This window comes from Pleurodeles waltl, chromosome 1_2 (genome assembly GCF_031143425.1).
Source record: "Pleurodeles waltl isolate 20211129_DDA chromosome 1_2, aPleWal1.hap1.20221129, whole genome shotgun sequence".
In the NCBI taxonomy this organism is placed as follows: Eukaryota; Metazoa; Chordata; class Amphibia; order Caudata; family Salamandridae; genus Pleurodeles; species Pleurodeles waltl.
The window spans coordinates 496,867,561-496,886,508 of NC_090437.1; positions in this window are offsets into that span (position 1 = coordinate 496,867,561).

Consider the following 18,948-nt stretch of genomic DNA (forward strand, 5'->3'; position numbering starts at 1 on the left):
TCTGGGCATACTCTTCCCACTTAAGGCAACAAAAGCAAAAATTACAGATGACGGACGGAATGCTGAACAATGCAAATATTCATCTCCAGTGAGAGAGATCTAGGATGAATCCATCATTTATTTGCACACCATGCCACCCCAGTTTGGGCCCAGCCATATGCAAATCAGTCTTGACACTGCTCCCATGGAAGAGGTTCAGCCTGAACTGCCAAGCCAGGTCCTCCCTGGACGGGAAACAAGCATCCTGGGACCACTTTGGAATGTCACCCTCAAAACCCTGGCTAGCTTGAATTCAGTGGTGCAGTGAGCACTGGCCGTAATTCTGGGGATATTATTTCCACACAGGGCAACAAAAGCAAAAAAGAACAGATGATGGATGATATGCTGAACAATGCAATGATTCACACTCAAGTCACAGATATCTGAGTTTAATCACTGCTTCTTGCCCCATCAGGCCACACTGGTTTGTACCTAGCCATATGCAAAACAGTCTTTAAGCCATCTCACCATGGTGTCCATCCATCGTGAACTAGCTATTCAGATCCTTCCTGGACAGGAAACAAGGAATCCTGAAATGGTTTAGGGGTATCACCCCCATCAGCCAGGCAAGCTCAAACCCAGTTGTGCAGTGAGCACAGGCCCCATAGTCAGACATACCCTACCCACTTAGGGCAACAAAATGAAAAAGAACATATACAGAATGCTGAACAATGCAAACATTCACCCCCAGCCACAAATATCTGTTTTTAATCCATTGTTTTGTACCCACCACAAATCCACTGTTTGGACCCAGCCATATGCAAATCATTCTTGACCCTCCTCCCCATGGGAACAGTCCAGCCCAAACTGCCAAGGCAGGTCCTCCGTGGCATGGAAACAAGCATCTTGGGATCAGTTTTGGGGTATCAACTCTCATCAGGCAGGCTAGTTAGAATCCACTGGCCCTTTGAACACAGAACCCAGGTCTGGGCATACCTTTTGCACTTAAGGCAACAAAAGCAAAAAGAAAAGATGGTGGACACAATGCTGAACAATGCAAACATTAACCCCCAGTAACAGAGAGCTGGGTTTAATCCATCTTTTTTTGCACACCACGCCCTGTCAGTTTGGATCCAGCCACATGCAAATCAGTCTTGACCCTGCTCCCCATGGGAACAGTCCTGCCCAAACTGCAATCCAGGGCCTTTCTGGACCAAAAATAAGCATCCTGGGACTGGTTTTGGGATATCACCACTCACCACCCAGGCTAGCTTAAATCCAGTGGTGCAGTGAGCACGGATCACACATCTGGGCATACCTTTCCCACTTAAGACAACAAAATAAAAAAAAAAGAGATGATGGAAGAAATGCTGAACAATGAAAGCATTCACTCCCAGTCTTAGAGCTCTAAGTTTAACAAGCACATTTTGGCCCACCACGCCACCCCAGTTGGGACCAATCCATGTGAAAGTCAGTCTTGACCCTGCTCCCCCGGGAAACTGTTGAGTCCGAACTGGCAGCCCAAGCCCTCCCTGACTGGAAACAAGCAACCTGGGACCTGTTTTGGGATATCACCCCTCATTAGCCAGGGTAGCTTGAATCCAATAGTCCAGTGAGCACGGGACCGACATCTGGGCATACCCTTCCCAATTAGAGCAACAAAAGGAAACAAAACAGATGGTAGATCGCAATGCAAACATTCATCCCCAGATACAGAGATCTGGGTTTAAATCATGTTTTTTTGCCCACCCCACCACTCCAGTTGGGATCTAACAATATGCAAATCAGTCTTGACCCTGCTCCCCATGGAAAAAGTCCAGATCAAAATGCCAAGCCAGTTCCTCCCTGCACCGAAAACAAGCATCCTGGGATAAGTTTCAGGGCATCATCCCTCATAAACCAGGCTAGGTTGAATCCAGTTGCGCAGTGAGCACAGGCTCACCTCTGGGCATACTCTTCCCACTTAAGGCAACAAAAGCAAAAATTACAGATGACGGACAGAATGCCGAACAATTCAAATATTCACCTCCAGTGAGAGAGATCTAGGATGAATCCATCATTTATTTGCACACCATGCCACCCCAGTTTGGGCCCAGCCATATGCAAATCAGTCTTGACACTGCTCCCATGGAAGCACTTCAGCCTGAACTGCCAAACCAGGTCCTCTCTGGACGGGAAACAAGCATCCTGGGACCACTTTGGAATGTCACCCTCAAAACCCTGGCTAGCTTGAATTCAGTGGTGCAGTGAGCACTGGACGTAATTCTGGGGATATTATTTCCACATAGGGCAACAAAAGCAAAAAAGAACAGATGATGGATGATATGCTGAACAATGCAATGATTCACACTCAAGTCACAGATATCTGAGTTTAATCACTGCTTCTTGCCCCATCAGGCCACCCCAGTTTGTACCTAGCCATATGCAAAACAGTCTTTAAGCCTTCTCACCATGGTGTCAATCCATCGTGAACTAGCAATTCAGATCCTTCCTGGACAGGAAACAAGGGCCCATATTTATACTTTTTGACGCTAAACTGCGCTAACGCAGTTTAGCGTCAAAAAGTTTTGCGCCGGCTAACGCCATTCTGAAGCGCCATGCGGGCGCCGTATTTATTGAATGGCGTTAGCCGGCGCAAGCAGACCGGCGCTGCCTGGTGTGCGCGAGAAAAACCACGTACACCAGGCAGCGCCGGCGTAGGGGGAAAATGGCGCATGGGCGTCCTAAAATGGGGCAAGTCAGGTTACGTCGAAAAAATCATCGTAACCCGACTTGCGCCATTTATTTTCGACGCCCATCCCCCATCAACATGACTCCTATCATTGTAAAGATAGGAGTCATGCCCCCTTGCCCAATGGCCATGCCCAGGGGACTTCTGTCCCCTGGGCATGGTCATTGGGCATAGTGGCATGTAGGGGGGCACAAATCAGGCCCCCCTATGCCACAAAAAAAAAAAAAAAATACTTACCTGAACTTACCTTAATGTCCATGGGATGGGTCCCTCCGTCCTTGGGTGTCCTCCTGGGGTGGGCAAGGGTGGCAGGGGGGGTCCCTGGGGGCAGGGGAGGGCACTCTGGGCTCATTTTGAGCCCACTTGTCCCTTAACGCCATCCTTGACCCAGGCGTTAAAAAGCGGCGCAAAAGCGCCGTTTTTGGCCACGCCCACTCCCGGGCGTCATTTTTGCCCGGGAGTATAAATACCACGTAAAGGCCTGGGAGTCATTTTTTAAGACGGGAACGCCTCCCTTGCATATCATTAACGCAAGGAAGGGGTTCACGCTAAAAAATGACGCACACTCCGGGCACTTTGGCGCCCGAAGCGTCTAACGCCAGAGTATAAATATGGACCCTGGACCGGAAACAAGCATCCTGGGACCGGTTTTGAGGTTTCACCCCTCATCACCCAGGCTAGCTGGAATCCAGTGGTGCAGTGAGCACGGGATCCACATGACAAAATCAAAAAGAATGGATGGCATGCTGAGCAATGCAAACATTCACAGAGATCTGGGATTAGCACATAATTTTTTGGCCCACCATGCCACTCAAGTTTGGACTCAGCCATATGTAAAACAGTCTTGACCCTGCTCCCGATGGAAACAGTCCAAACCAAACTGCCAAGCCAGGTTTTAAGGTATCACCCCTCATCACCCAAGCTAGATTGAATCCAGTGGTGCGGTGAGCAGGGGATACACGTCTGGGCATGTCCTTCCCACTTAGGGTGACAAAAGCAAAAAGAACAGATGATGGATGGAATGCTGAAAAATGCAAATATTCAACCCCAGTCACAGAGACCTGGGCTTAGCCCATTGTTTGTAGGCCCACCACACCACTCAAGAATGGGCCCACCATTTGCAAATCAGTCTTGACCATGTTCCCCATCGGAACAATTCAACCCAAACTGGCAAGTGAGGTATACTATGGACCGCATACAAGCTTCATGGGACTGGTTTTGGGATATCACCCCTCATCAGCCAGGCTAGCTTGAATCCAGTGTCATAGTGAGCACGTGCCCCACATCTGGGCACTCCCTTCCCACTTAGGACACCAAAAGGAAAAACAGCAGATTATAGAGAAATGCTGAACAATGCAAAAATGCGCCCATATTCACAGAGATGTGGGTTTAATCCATCATTCTTTTACCCACCACTTCACTCCAGTTTGGACCTAATCATATGCAAATCAGTCTTGATCCTGCTCTTCATGGGAACAGTCCTTCCTGAATTGCCAAGCCAGGTAATCCTTGGACCGGAAACAAGCAACCCTCTGGACCCCAGATGAGGGACGGAATGCTGCAGAACGCAAACATTCATCCCTAGTCACAGAGATTTTAATTAAATCTATAATTTTTTGGCCCACCACGAAACCCCAGTTTGGACCCAGCCAGATGCAAATTAGTCTTGACCCTGCTCCCCATGGGAACAGTACAGCCTGAACTGGTGAGCAGGGTCCTCCCTGGAATGGAAACAAGCATTCTGAGACTGGTTTCAGGGTATCACCCCTCATTAGCCAGGCTAGCTTGAATCCACTGGAGCTGTGAGCAGGGTGTCACAAGCCACTCACCTGAATTCTAGGGGGTTCCAATTGGGTGACTTTTGAACACAATTCCCTATGAGAATTAGCCCCAGAAACAGAGGTCGGGACAGTAGGCCGGTGATAGCTCCCAAAGGGAAGGGGGAATGGAATAAAGAAACGACAAACTGCCAAAACTGGATGCTTCTTCTTGGTCAGTGTATGGGTAGTCCGAAGTCTCCTGGGTCCACTGGTTAATGATTGGACTGGAACAGTCACTGTTTCAGGGGCATGCCTAGAGGAACAGAGCACATTTAGGGGGTCATTCTGACCCTGGCGGTAATTACCGCCATGGCGGAGGTTGGCGGTAGAACCGCCAACAGGCTGGCGGTGCTCCGCCGGGCATTCTGACCGTGGCGGTACAGCCGCGGCCAGAAGCGGAAAGCCGGCGGTGTACCGCCGACTTTCCACTGCCCATGGGAATCCGCCATGGCGGCGCAGCTTGCTGCGCCGCCATGGGGATTCTGACAGCCCATACCGCCATCCTGTTCCTGGCGGTTCACCCGCCAGGAACAGGATGGCGGTATGGGGTGTCGTGGGGCCCCTGGGGGCCCCTGCAGTGCCCATGCCAATGGCATGCCAATGGCATGGGCACTGCAGGGGCCCCTGTAAGAGGGCCCCACAAAGAATTTCAGTGTCTGCTTAGCAGACACTGAAATTCGCGACGGGTGCAACTGCACCCGTCGCACCTTCCCACTCCGCCGGCTCCATTCTGAGCCGGCTTCCTCGTGGGAAGGGTGTTTCCCGCTGGGCTGGGGGGCGGACTTTCGGCGGTCGCCCGCCAGCCCAGTGGGAAAGCCAGAATGACCGCCGCGGTCTTTTGACCGCGGAGCGGTCTTTCGGCGGGAACCGCTTGGCGGGCGGCGACCGCCGTCCGCCGCAGTCAGAATCACCCCCTTAGTGTGTGTGTGTTCAAATGTTATAACTCTAAATGTTTTCGACAAAGGTATACATTTCTGGCACATACCCATTAATTCACTCTGACCGGTGATCAGCGTTAATATAGCGGTAAGTACTGCCAACAGGCTGGCAGTACTTACTGTTATATTATGAAATTGGCGGGTTGACTGAAGCCAACCTTACAGCCATCCGCCAGCATGGCCACAGCTGGATTTCTGCCATTCTTCTGGCGGAAACCCAGCTGTGGTCATAATATGGCTGCGGTGACGGTTTTGGCGGCCGTTGCCGGGGCATTAGGCGGTTTTTACCACCAATCTCAAAATGAGGGTCTAACTGTTGTCAATACAGAGCCTTCAGAAAATCACACTTGTTCGCACACTGTTAAATAGTCTTTCACAATTGAACTGACTGAAATCAAAAATTGGCGCTTTGGATAGTTACAATTATTGCAAACTGTTAAATAGTTTCTTAAATGTGAACTGTTTGCCAACAATCGTTGTAAGAGCTCTTAGTGTTACAGCACACTAATGTTCTATTGGTTCAGGATCATTAGGTGTTCAGTATCCAAGATTCTGCCTCCTCTTATACAGCAATGTTTTATCAATGGACTTTAAATCAGTCTCAATAATGTATGCACAGACTGCACTCAGTCGATTTTGGGTCACTGTTCGTCTTTGGCCAAGAGTCCTTAGGCCCATATTTATACTTTTTTGCACCGCATTTGAGTCGTTTTTGACACAAAAGCGCAGCAAACCTGCAAAATACAATTGTATTGTTTTGCATATAGAAAAGACAGGAGTCATGCCCACCACCCTAATGGCCATCAATGGGGACCAGGGTCCCCTGGGCATGGCCATTGCACCCTGTGCCATGTATGGGGGCCCATTTCAGCCCCCCCATGGCACTTTGAAAAATAAAATAAAATACTTACTTGTACTTACATGTACTTACCTGGGATGGGGTCCCCCATCCTCCGCTCTCCCTCTAGTGTGGGTGGAGGTGTCCCTGGGGAGGGTTCCACCATGGAAATAGGCCCACAGGTCCCCTAATGCCTGCCCTGACCCAGGTGTTAAAAAATGGGGCAAAGCAAGCTTTGCCCCATTTTTTGACCCCTCCTCCCTCCCGTGCACCATTTTTGCACAGGAGTATAAATATGGCGTTAAGGCCATAGAGTCATTTTTTGCACGAGAACGCCTACCTTGCATCTCATTAAGGCATGGTAGGTTTCCACTTCCATAAAATGACTTTAACTCCATAAATTTGGCACCCTACTGAAGCATGTGCTAGAGTGGTACGCAGCTGGCATGGCCGCATGTTTGGTATGCGACTGTGTTTTGCACGTGCTTGCAGAATACAATGTAAGAAACATTAAACCGTCCTACCACTGCCACCAGGAAAATGTAACTTGGTCAACTTTGGGTAATAGACGAATATTCAGCATTACTGTATATAAACAGGCATTAGCTATGGTCCGACCATTGCCACCAGGGAATTGTAAGGCATGAAAACCTAACATGCCTAGAGGTTAAGGACAATATGGGGATGGGGGCCACATTATGGAACAAACAATCAATACCGTAATACACATAGAATAGGTGAATCATGAGGTCAAACAATGGGGGTTCTTCTTATGAGTTTCCCCAAATGTCTCCCTACTGGGTGGGGTTTTTCTGGGTGTAAGGCATGAAAGCATTGCACAGGATGGGGGCATGAACAAAAGAAGCTGGTTCCCAAGAATTCTCTGAAGGGTCATACCCTTTCCAAGCAGCCTGATAATGAAGTCAGCCCCCAATGCATCCGGAATCAAGAATGCATTGTAATTCATATTCCATATGATCACCTACCAGGACTGGTTGGGGGGGTGTCTCTTGTTGTGTACCCAGCAGATAATGTTTCAGAAGTGACGCATGGAGAACTGGATGGATGGAGTACTCAGTCAGAAAAGGTAAGTTTGAGACTGGGTTGAGTACCTCACCAACACAGAAGGGGCCAATGAATGTAGGTTGCTGTTTGCGTTGTCCATCAAATGTCAGATTATGGGTGGACAACTATACTAGATACCCTGATTTGTAGTTGGATGCTGTTGTCCTATTCTTGTCAGCCTTGATTTCAAATATTTCTTTTGCCTTTGCTAAACATATCTTTGCACAATCTTGGATGCTATGCAAGTGCTTTAGGTGTTCAGTGACTGAAGGAACTAACAGCATGTCAATGACAATTAGTAGGGCTTTGTCACCGGTTCAGGGGTCACCACTGAGGTGTTTAGGACATGTTCAAGTAAGGATAGGCAGAAACCCACTGACTGTGTCAATAAAAGTGCTTTTATTGTAGTGATCTTCTTTGATAACAAGCTGCCTGAGTAGACTTTAGTATATGTGTCACTTTGCTCCGTCTTCCCACGTATAGCTAGTCTCTTTTTGTTTTCTCCTCTCTTTCTCTCCTAGGTTACTGCTCACTCGTCTTTCTTGGCTCTCTGGGATAATGTACCTCAGGAGTAGATGACACAGAAATGGTACTTAGGTAAGGTCCTATTATATTTGGAGTTTTTAAAAGGGATGGAGTGTTTGTAAGGGGGGTCCAGGGATCACTAGCAGTGAAGCCTCCCTGCATATGCAGCTTCTTGAGACAGCAGGCTGATCCAGTTCTCATTAAAGAAGAACAGCCCTCTGGCCATGACCAAAACAGTGACGTGTTTCCCCCACTTATAGGAAATTAGTGCTCCTCTCTAGCAATGTGTGCCTCATCCCAACTTCACCGCATGCACCCGGTCTCACCACTTCCCTCATGCCCCCACCCTCTCTTAGCAAAACAAAATGATGATGGACGGAGTGCTGACAATGCAAACACTCACCCCCAGTCACAGATCTGGGTTTAATCCATCATTTTTTTGCTGCCCATGCCATTCCAGTTCGGACCCAGCAATATGCAAATCAGTCTTGACCCTGTTCCCTATGGGAACAGTCCAGCACAAACTGCCAGGCCAGGTCTTCCCTGGACTGGAAACAAGCATCCTGGGACCGGTTTCGGGGTTTCAACCCTCATCAACCAGGCTAGCTTGAATCCAGTGGCATGGGAAGCACGGGACCCACGTCTGGGCATACCCTTCCCACTTAGGGCGACATCAGCAAAACAAAATGATGATGGACGGAGTGCTGACAATGCAAACACTCACCCCCAGTCACAGATCTGGGTTTAATCCATCATTTTTTTGCTGCCCATGCCATTCGAGTTTGGACCCAGCCATATGCAAATCAGTCTTGACCCTGTTCCCTATGGGAACAGTCCAGCCCGAACTGCCAGGCCAGGTCTTCCCTGGACTGGAAACAAGCATCCTGGGACTGGTTTCAGGGTTTCACCCCTCATCAGCCAGGCTAGCTTGAATCCAGTGGCATGGGAAGCACGGGACCCACGTCTGGGCATACCCTTCCCACTTAGGGCGACATTAGTAAAAACAAAATGATGATGGACGGAGTGCTGACAGTGCAAACACTCACCCCCAGTCACAGATCTGGGTTTAATCCATCGTTTTTTTGCTGCCCATGCCATTCCAGTTTGGACCCAGCCATATGCAAATCAGTCTTGACCCTGTTCCTCATGGGAACAGTCCAGCCCGAACTGCCAGGCCAGGTCTTCCCTGGACTGGAAACAAGCATCCTGGGACTGGTTTCGGGGCCACTGGATTCAAGCTAGCCTGGCTGATGAGGGGTGATACCCCGAAACCGGTCCCAGGATGCTTGTTTCCGGTCCAGTGAGGACCTGGCTTGGCAGTTCGGGCTGGACTGTTCCCATGAGGAACAGGGTCAAGACTGATTTGCATATGGCTGGGTCCAAACTGGGGTGGCATGGTGAGCAAAAAAACGATGGATTAAACCCAGATCTGTGACTGGGGGTGAGTGTCTGACAATGTTCAGCATTCCGTCCATCACTTGTTGTTTTTGCTTTGTCGCCCTAAGTGGGAAGGGTATACCCAGACGTGGGTCCCGTGCTTCCCATGCCACTGGATTCAAGCTAGCCTGGCTGATGAGGGGTGATACCCCGAAACCGGTCCCAGGCTGCTTGTTTCCGGTCCAGTGAGGACCTGGCTTGGCAGTTCGGGCTGGACTGTTCCCATGAGGAACAGGGTCAAGACTGATTTGTATATGGCTGGGTCCAAACTGGGGTGGCATGGTGAGCAAAAAAACGATGGATTAAACCCAAATCTGTGACTGGGGGTGAGTGTCTGACAATGTTCAGCATTCCGTCCATCACTTGTTGTTTTTGCTTTCCCACCCTCTCTTGACACACCGCCCCTTCAGTCAGACTGTACCCGTGAAAGCCATGTTCCTCCTGGAACATGGCAGGTTCAAGCACCTTCTTGCGATCCTTGGAGTTCATGCCTTGCTCCTCTGGGCTTCCCAACAACTTCTTGACGTCCTGTGGTCCTGCGGCCTCCTTTGCTAGGCTTCACAATGTCTTCCTCACCTCCTCTGGTTCCACGCTTCCTGTTGATGAACCTCCTGGCTTTTTTCTCTCTTCCTCTCTGAGCTCCATGCATGTCATCTATCTCACAGCTGGCCTGGTTCTGACCACAAGCGGCTCCGCCTCTCCTTTTGATGTCTCTGTGAGCTGGACGTTCTCTACACGTCTGGTTGATGACTGTTCTGGCGTCCCCCCAGGGCACTCTGAAGTGTGAATGTCCACTCCTCTGTCTTCTCTATGGCGTGGATAGCAGCTGTCAGCCCAGGACAGTACCCCCCCCCCATCCTGGCATGGCCGATCAGAGCATGTAGACAGTGGTATCCGAGAAAGAAATTCTGCAGTCAACTGGTATTTGCCAGGAAGATAGAGGGTCTGGATGGAAAAAGAGATGCAGAGCTAAAAACCAACACAGGATTCTAGGGTTAGTGTCTTTATTGTATGCTAACCAAGTCAAAGGAGTGTGGTCTGTGAGTAGGGTAAAGGATGAACCCAAAAGATAATGTTGAAGTGATTCAACAACTCATTTGATGCATAAACATTCCCTTTCAATGGTGGGGTAACGTGTTTACCAGGGCAGTCATTTGAGGCTAATGTACACTATCGGGTGGAGGTGATTCATTTCATCAGGTTAAGTAAGGACAGCTGCCAGCCTCTAGATGGAAATATCAGTTTGAAGGATAAAGGGTTTGGAGAAGTCTGGACATCATAATACAGGATTAGTGCACAAAACAGCCTTGAGCTGATTGAAACTGTCATGTTGCTGCAGGGTAAGTTCAGCTGCTTTGTTGGGTCGTTTGTTTCTCAAAAGTTCTGTAAGTGGGGGGCAGCCTGATCTGCAAAGTTTGGTATAAATTGTCTATAGTAGCCAATCACAACTAGAAAGAATTGGATTTCTTGTTTAGATGTGGGGTATGGTAGGTCCTGGATGGCTTTTACTTTGTCTATTTGGGGTTTTATGGTCCCGTGTTTAATACTATACCATAGGTATTTGATGGAATCCCTAGCTAGTCTGCATTTTTCTGGGTTCGTCGTAAAGGCCTGCTTTTCTGAGCGTTGAGAGGACAAATTCTAGTTGTTCTACGCGTAGGTCCCAAGAAGGACTAAAAATAACTATATATCAAGGTAGGCTGCTGCATGTGTCTGATGCTTGAATTGCTAGAGGCTGGAGGGAGTGGCAAAAGCAATTTTTTCCCTATCCTGTAATGTGAGGCCTATTTGCCAATACCCTTTGGTAAGATCTACGGTTGTGAGATAGTGGGCAGCTCACAGCTGTTCGATAGGCTCATGAACTCGGGACACTGGGTAGGTATTGAACTTGGATATGGAATTTAGCTGGGTAAAGTCTATACAAAATTGCACAGTGCCATTAGGCTTGGACACCAAAATGACTGGAGAACACCATGGGCTTTTGGAGCGTTCAATTATGTCTCCCTCTAGCAGAATGAGGACTTAGGGGGTTATTACAACTTTGGAGGAGGTGTTAATCCGTCCCAAAAGTGACGGTAAAGTGACGGATATACCACCAGCCGTATTACGAGTCCATTATATCCTATGGAACTCATAATACGGCTGGTGGTATATCCGTCACTTTACCGTCATTTTTGGGACGGATTAACACCTCCTCCAAAGTTGTAATAACCCCCTTAGTCCTCTACTGCCCAATGTCTGACCTTGGGATCCCATATGCTCTCAACCGGACAAACTTTCCTGTTTCGATTTGGATATCATGTTGGGTAAGAATAGTTCGTCCTGGTACCCAAGAGAACACATCCTTGTTTTATTTGACCAGGTCTATTAGCTGCTCTTTTGTTCCTCAGTAAGGTTCTTTCCTATGCTGGGTGTCATCTCCAAATCCTCCTTTTTCTCAGAAGGCAAAGCAATTTTGAGGGGTAATTAATTGGTTATAGAAAGAGCAGGCTGGGACGAGGATGGAGTTTCATCCACTTCTTCCCACTCCGTTAACAACTTAATGTGATATATCTGCCCGTTCTTATGGTCATGTGGAAACACTATCCTGTATGTGACCGGCGTGACCTGGGCTCTGACTTAAAAAGGTCCTAGCCACTTAGCAAGGAGTTTGTTATCAGAAGATGGGAGAGAATCAATACCTTACTCCCATTTGTAAATGTCTCACCTTACCCCCCTGATCATATTCCTTTTTTTGTTTCCCTTGTGCTTTTTCCATCTGAATTCTGACCTCCTCCCACAATGTGTGTACTTTTTCCTTGAGGGCACGTGGATACTAAAGGAGACCCTTCCCCTTCTCATCTTTCTCTTTCCACTGTTCGCCCGCCATGTCAAGTAGTGTCCAGGGTTGCCTCTTGAAGACCAGCTCAAAAGGGCTTTGGCCAGTGGAGGATAGGGTATGGGTGCATATAGCATAGAGGACTAGGGTTAGTTTCTTATCCCAGTCACGCCCCGCATCAGAGATTGACTTTTTCAGTAAGGTTTTGTTTGTCTTATTATACCTCTCAACAAGGCTATCAGTCTGTGGGTGGTACACTGATTCCTTTAGATGTTTTATGCCAAAAAGTTGACATATTTGAGCCATAAGCCATGACATGAAGGAGTGCCCTGGTTTGTAAGTAGTTCCTGAGGAAAACCCACTGTGAAAAACATTCATCCATTGCTTAGGCGACCGTCTTTGCAGGCATACTGGTCAGAAGTATCGCTTATGGATACCGTGTAGCATAATCAACAAGGACTAATGTATATTGGTATCCCTTAGAAGAGGCTACCAAAGGTCCTACTAGGACCATTCCTACTAGCAAAAAGAGTATGTCAGTTATTGGCAGGGATCTCAAGGGAGCTTTGGATAAGAGAGGGGTCTTGAGTAACTGACACTGTGGGCAGGAAGTACAAAACATTTGTATGTCCGAATAGACCCACGGCCATTTAAACCATCCCAAGAGGTATTGTTTCTTGGTCATAGTGCCCCCTTAGCTGGCTGTGGGTTAGATATAGGGCCTGAGATATATAAGGGCGTGGTGGGAACAATAATTGGGTATACAGCTCGTCATTGCACTGCACATTCCAATAGAGCAGACCCCTTTTTATCATAAAAAGATTTCTACCTGCTTGGAAGCTTCGGGAACGACCTGGGCCCAGGCATGCTATAACTCTGGGTCTTCCCTTTTACAGGCTCAGAAGCTTCCAGGTGCTATTTCGACTGAGGTCACTGTGGAAGAAATCGGGACTATATTAGCATTAGAGACCAGATAGAATCTCCTCTTATTCTTCCTTTTCTCATTGTGACTCAGTTATTTTTTCCCTTTACCTCCCTCAATGAGCTCAGTTCTAAAAGGTGCCTCTTCCAACCACATTCAGGTAACCTCCATGGGACTGGTATTATTCAGTAATAGCGAGAACTCTTTGTAGTCTGTGCCAATAATCATGTCCTCTATTAGATGTGGGAAACATCCTACATTTATTGTTTCTTTGCATCCTCTCCAATTAATCTTGACCTGTGTGACTGGATAGGTTCTAGTCTCTCCATGCATGCATGTTATCAGCACTCTTTCTCCTTCCTTCCACTGGTGGGAGAATATTAGCTTGGTCTTAATAACCAAATGTCTGCACTCTTAGTCAACGAATACCATAGCAGATTGGTCTTTGAGCCTCATTTCCTTTATGTACTTTGCGTTACCACCGGTCATACATAACACCCTTACCTGGGATAGGCCCACACTATGGGTTCAGGGGGTTGAGTTTTATGACAACGTTTCTGTGCAATATGGCCCCATTCAGCACATTGGAAGCACTAAGGGACTTGTCCCATATCTTTCTTGATGGGGCGAGGCACATTACAAATCTCTTGGAGAATCCTAGGGGACAGTGTAAGAGGGTTGGCTGGTTTCCAACTGGGAGTGGGCGGGAGAGATCCCCAAGTCTGTGCTCCCCTGAAGTCTGCTGATCTATGATTTGCACAAGCCAAGTCAATGGCCAACAGAACAGTCACATCCAGATGCTGCCTTATCCAGCTTCTAGTATTTCCTGGGAGAGACTCCAGCAACTGCTCTTGTAGTATTTTGTTAACAACCTCTTCCTTTGCTTGAATCATTGGGTTTCAACAATCAGAGACCCAAATCCTGTACACAATAAAACAGTGCCCTGGGCACTCCACATCTCCTTTTTGAACCAAGTCCTGTAATGTTCACTGTCATATCTGAGTCATTCAATGATAGCTTTTTAATTTCTGCATATGGAGAGTTCCCCCCTGATTGGTGTCTTGATATGCCATTTGAAACTCCCCAGTAAGTAAGTGTGCCACGTTCAGACTCCATTTATCTTGCATCTATGTGGCTGAGGTGGCCACCTGCTCAAAGTTAGTGAATAAGGCATCAGGTTATCCCCCCATCTGATACTTCTGAAGCACTGAATTTGATACATTGGGGTGGACCTTAGAACTTGCTATGGTTATCTTTTGGATGGCAGTTTCATGTACAAGTTGGTTGTTGACTATGAGCGTGGCTTGGGATTTCAATGCGTTCTGTGATTTTTCTGTATCTCACTGTGCTGCTTTGACCTGATCTTCCTTCACTAACTGTAGATGTCTCTGTCCCTCAGCCAGCTGCTTTACTATGTCATCCAGAGTAATGGTGGGTTCCACCCCTGCCATGGGCGACTGTCCTATACTCCCCACTGGGTCAGGGGTCCTCACCGAGATGTTTAGGACACATTCAAGTAAGGATAGGCAGAAACTCACTCATAATGTCAACCAAAAGTGCTTTTATTGTAGTGATTCTCTTTGAGAAGGAGCTTGCTTATTCCTGAGTAAACTTTAGTATATGTGTCACGTCACTCTGTCTTCCCACGTATAATCAGTCTCGCTTTGGTCTCTCCTCTCTTTCTATCCTAGGTTACTGCTCACTCATTGCCTTTGTTTGGTCTCTGGAATGATGTACCTCAGGAGTAGATGACAAGAAACAGCACTTAGGTAAGGTTCTATTATATCTAGGGGTCTTAAGGGGAAGGGAGAGTTCATGAGGTGGGGCGGCCCAGGTATCACCAGTAGTGAAGCCTTCGTGCATTTGCAACATCTATAGACAGGAGGCTGTTTTGGTTCTCATTAAAGAAGAACAGCCTTCTGCCTGTGACTAAAACAGTGACGTGTTTTTATCACTTACAGGGATTTAGGTGGTCATCACAACCCTGGCGGACGGTGTTAAAGCGGCGGTAAGACCGCCAACAGGCCGGCGGACAAAAAAAGAGAATTATGACCCTGGCGGGAGCCGCCAACAAAGACAGCCACTTTAACACACCGCCCGCCACGGCGGTACAGACAAGCAGCGCGGCGGTCACCGCCAACAGACAGGCGGAACACAATGTACCGCCCATAGTATCACAACCTGCCAATCCGCCACCTTTTCCGGGGCGGATTCACCGTGGATAAAAACACGGCGGAAACAGCTTTGGCAATGGGAAAACGCTCACCTGAACACATCCCACGAGGAACGAGGACTCCATGGACCCAGAACTCCAAATACTCCCTGCCCTTGTGTTTCTGCTCCTCTACGACCATCATCTACGTAGGCGCCGAAGACAACGGTGAGTACTGCACCTACGACATGGGGGAGGCAAAAGTTAGCGGGACACCCACCAAACACCCCCACCCTCGCATTATACAACATACACACCAATGCATTCACAAAAATCACAGTAACAACCTACAATCCCCCCGGAAGAATGAAAAGACAAAGCGAAATTCGGTCAAACATTGTAATGTGGCAATATACATGTCATACAAAAATATACAGATATATATGAAAATCAGTCATAATTATATACAGTACGAGAAGTAGTGCAGATATGTACACAACAATGTCCGTGCACCCAACAGTCCAAAAATGCATGGGCGAGGCCCACAAAGGATACCTGACCACAATCGGAGAGAACACTGCCGGGGCATCAGATAGAAATACTACAGGTACCTCAGGGGGAAGGGAAGGGGAGGCACCTCAGCCGGATGACTGCAAAGCCAAATCCACGACGGGGCTCCATGCCCATTTATGTATCCTGGGGAGTGCAAAGCCACAGTCTCTCAAGTCTCTACAGTGGGTGGCTTGCCCACTGTGCCATCCTTGGGAGTGCAAAGCCACAGTCTCTCAAGTCTCTACAGTGGGTGGGGTGCCCACTGTGCCATCCTGGGGAGTGCAAAGCCACAGTCTCTCAAGTCTCTACAGTGGGTGGCGTGCCCACTGTGCCATCCTGGGGAGTGCAAAGCCACAGTCTCTCAAGTCTCTACAGTGGGTGGGGTGCCCACTGTGCCATCCTGGGGAGTGCAAAGCCACAGTCTCTCAAGTCTCTACAGTGGGTGGCTTGCCCACTGTGCCATCCTGGGGAGTGCAAAGCCACAGTCTCTCAAGTCTCTACAGTGGGTGGGTTGCCCACTCTTCCATCCTGGGGAGTGCAAAGCCACAGTCTCTCAAGTAGATGCAGGTCTCCACTGGTACTGGGGGGGACTGGTGCCCAGAATGCTTCATCCTGTGCAGGACAGAAAGAGTGGATGCAGGTCTCCACTGGTTCTGGAGGGGGACTGCTGCCCAGACTGGATGAGTCTCCCCGTGAAAGTTCCTGTCCTGTCACTGTCCCAGCTGCACATGTGATAAGAATGCCTGATGTGGCGGTCTATTCATTCCTACCCGGTGCTTGCCCTGTTCAGCGGTGCTTCGACATGGCGGTTCAGGACTGTTCAGCGGTGCTTTGCCATGGCGGTCTTTGCCCTGTTCAGCGGTGCTTCGACATGGCGGTTCAGGACTGTTCAGCGGTGCTTTGCCATGGCGGTCTTTGCCCTGTTCAGCGGTGCTTTGCCATGGCGGTCTTTGCCCTGTTCAGCAGTGCTTCAAGATGGCGGTTCAGGACTGTTCAGCGGTGCTTTGCCATGGCGGTCTTTGCCCTGTTCAGCAGTGCTTTGCCATGGCGGTCTTTTCCCTGTTCAGCGGTGCTTCGACATGGCGGTTCAGGACTGTTCAGCGGTGCTTTGCCATGGTGGTCTTTGCCCTGTTCAGCGGTGCTTTGCCTTGGCGGTCTTTGCCCTGTTCAGCGGTGCTTCGACATGGCGATTCAGGACTGTTCAGCGGTGCTTTGCCATGGCCGTTCTGTTACGGACATTGGTGTGTGGCATGACGTTCCCTACACTGGGCATTGGTGTGTGGCATGACATTCCATCATAGCCCACCTGGGCTGTGGCAGCCGGGGCCCTCCTGGGCTGTGACTCCGGCAGTGGTCTCCTGACCAGTGACGATACTTGTGCCCTCCTGGGCTGTGACTCCGGCGGTGGTCTCTGGACCAGTGACGATACTTGTGCCCTCCTGGACAATGACTCTGGCGGTGGTCTCCTGACCAGTGACGATACTTGGGCCCTCCTGGGTAATGACTCTGGCGGTGGTCTCCTGACCAGTGACGATACTTGTGCCCTCCTGGGCTGTGACTCCGGCGGTGGTCTCTGGACCAGTGACAATATTTGTGCCCTCCTGGGCTGTGACTCCGGCGGTGGTCTCTGGACCAGTGACGATACTTGTGCCCTCCTGGGCAATGACTCTGGCGGTGGTCTCTGGACCAGTGACGACAGTGCTGGCGGTTGTGTCTCGACCGCCGGAAATGATGGGACACTTCTCCGCCGTGACACTCACAACAGGCTGGGCAGACTTCCTCTGGCCCTTCCCCACCTTTGGTGGAGTCACAGCTGACTGTCCAATCCCCTTGGAACCCATGTGAGTTGTTTTCCCACCAGGAGTCTTCACACGGTCCCGTCGTCCACTCTCCAATTTTAGAGCCTTTACAGGGGGTGGGCTGCCAGTGCCTTGGTTCCGGGTCATACTGCCTGCCCTGGTGGCCGGTGCACTCCACAAACCTTGAACAGGCACCACTGGTATTGGAGGCTTTTTGGCTGAGGCGCTACGACGGGACTGATGAATTGGAGGGGTGTTGGGGGCAAAAAGGTCAACTTTACAGAGGGACAGTTTCTGACGAACACTGGGATGGGTAGTTGGAGGGGGCCTGGGAGTGGAGGAAGAGGAGGTGGTTGTCGGAGGTGTCACTTTAGATGTTTTGGGTGCAGGTACTGGAGGCTGTTGTGAGGTGGATGGATGTTGGGTGAGTGATTGCCGGCGTTTGTGTACTTTGGGAGGGGGCGTCACAGACACACTGGGAGAGGACACAGGGGACGTGTAAATGGGAGTGGAGGTGGTGAGTGCAGGTGAGCGGCTTGTGGTGCTGAGTCTCCTTGTGCGATTCATGGTGCCTGTAGATGTGGTGCATGCAGGTGTGTGTGTAGACGAGACTGGGAGGGAGGAGGGAGAAGAGGAGGAGGGGGACACAGTGGAGGCAGTGGATGTTGCTGTGTCTGTACGTGGGTGAGGCTTGCGTGAGTGCCTGTGGGTTGTGTGGTGCCAATGTTTGCTTGAGCTACCTGTGTGTGCTGACTTGTGTGCATGCTGGTCTGTAGGTGTGCTTGGGATGGGCTGGGGTACAGGAGACTGGGTCTGGGTGTAGGAGGTTGGAGGTGGGAGGCTAGACACAGGGACAATGGCTGCCATCAGTGCTGAGGCCAGAGATTGCAGGGTTCGCTGAAGGACAGCCTGACCAGAATGAATGCCCTCCAGGAATGCATTACCGTGTTGCAACTCTCGTTCTACACCCTGGATGACATTCACAATGGTAGACTGTCCAACAGTGAGTGACCTGAGGAGGTCAATGGCCTCCTCACTGAGGGCAGCAGGGGTGACTGGTGCAGGGCCTGAGGTGCCTGGGGCGAAGGTGATGCCCACTCTCCTGGTTGAGCGGGCACGGGGCGAACGCTGAGGGGCTGGTGGGAGGGCGGTGCTGGTAGGGGAGGTGGCGGCTGTACCTGTAGAAGTGGGGCGCACAGATGGTGCCGCCACCACAAGGGAGCCCCCATCGGCGGACGAGTCCGTGTCGCTGCTTGGTGATCCGGTGGCCGACGTGAAGCTCCCCTCGCCCTCCGTCCCACTGGTGCATTCTGAGTCCATGGTGTTGCCCTCCATGGCCATGTGGGATGCAGCTCCCTCGTGCTCCGGTGCC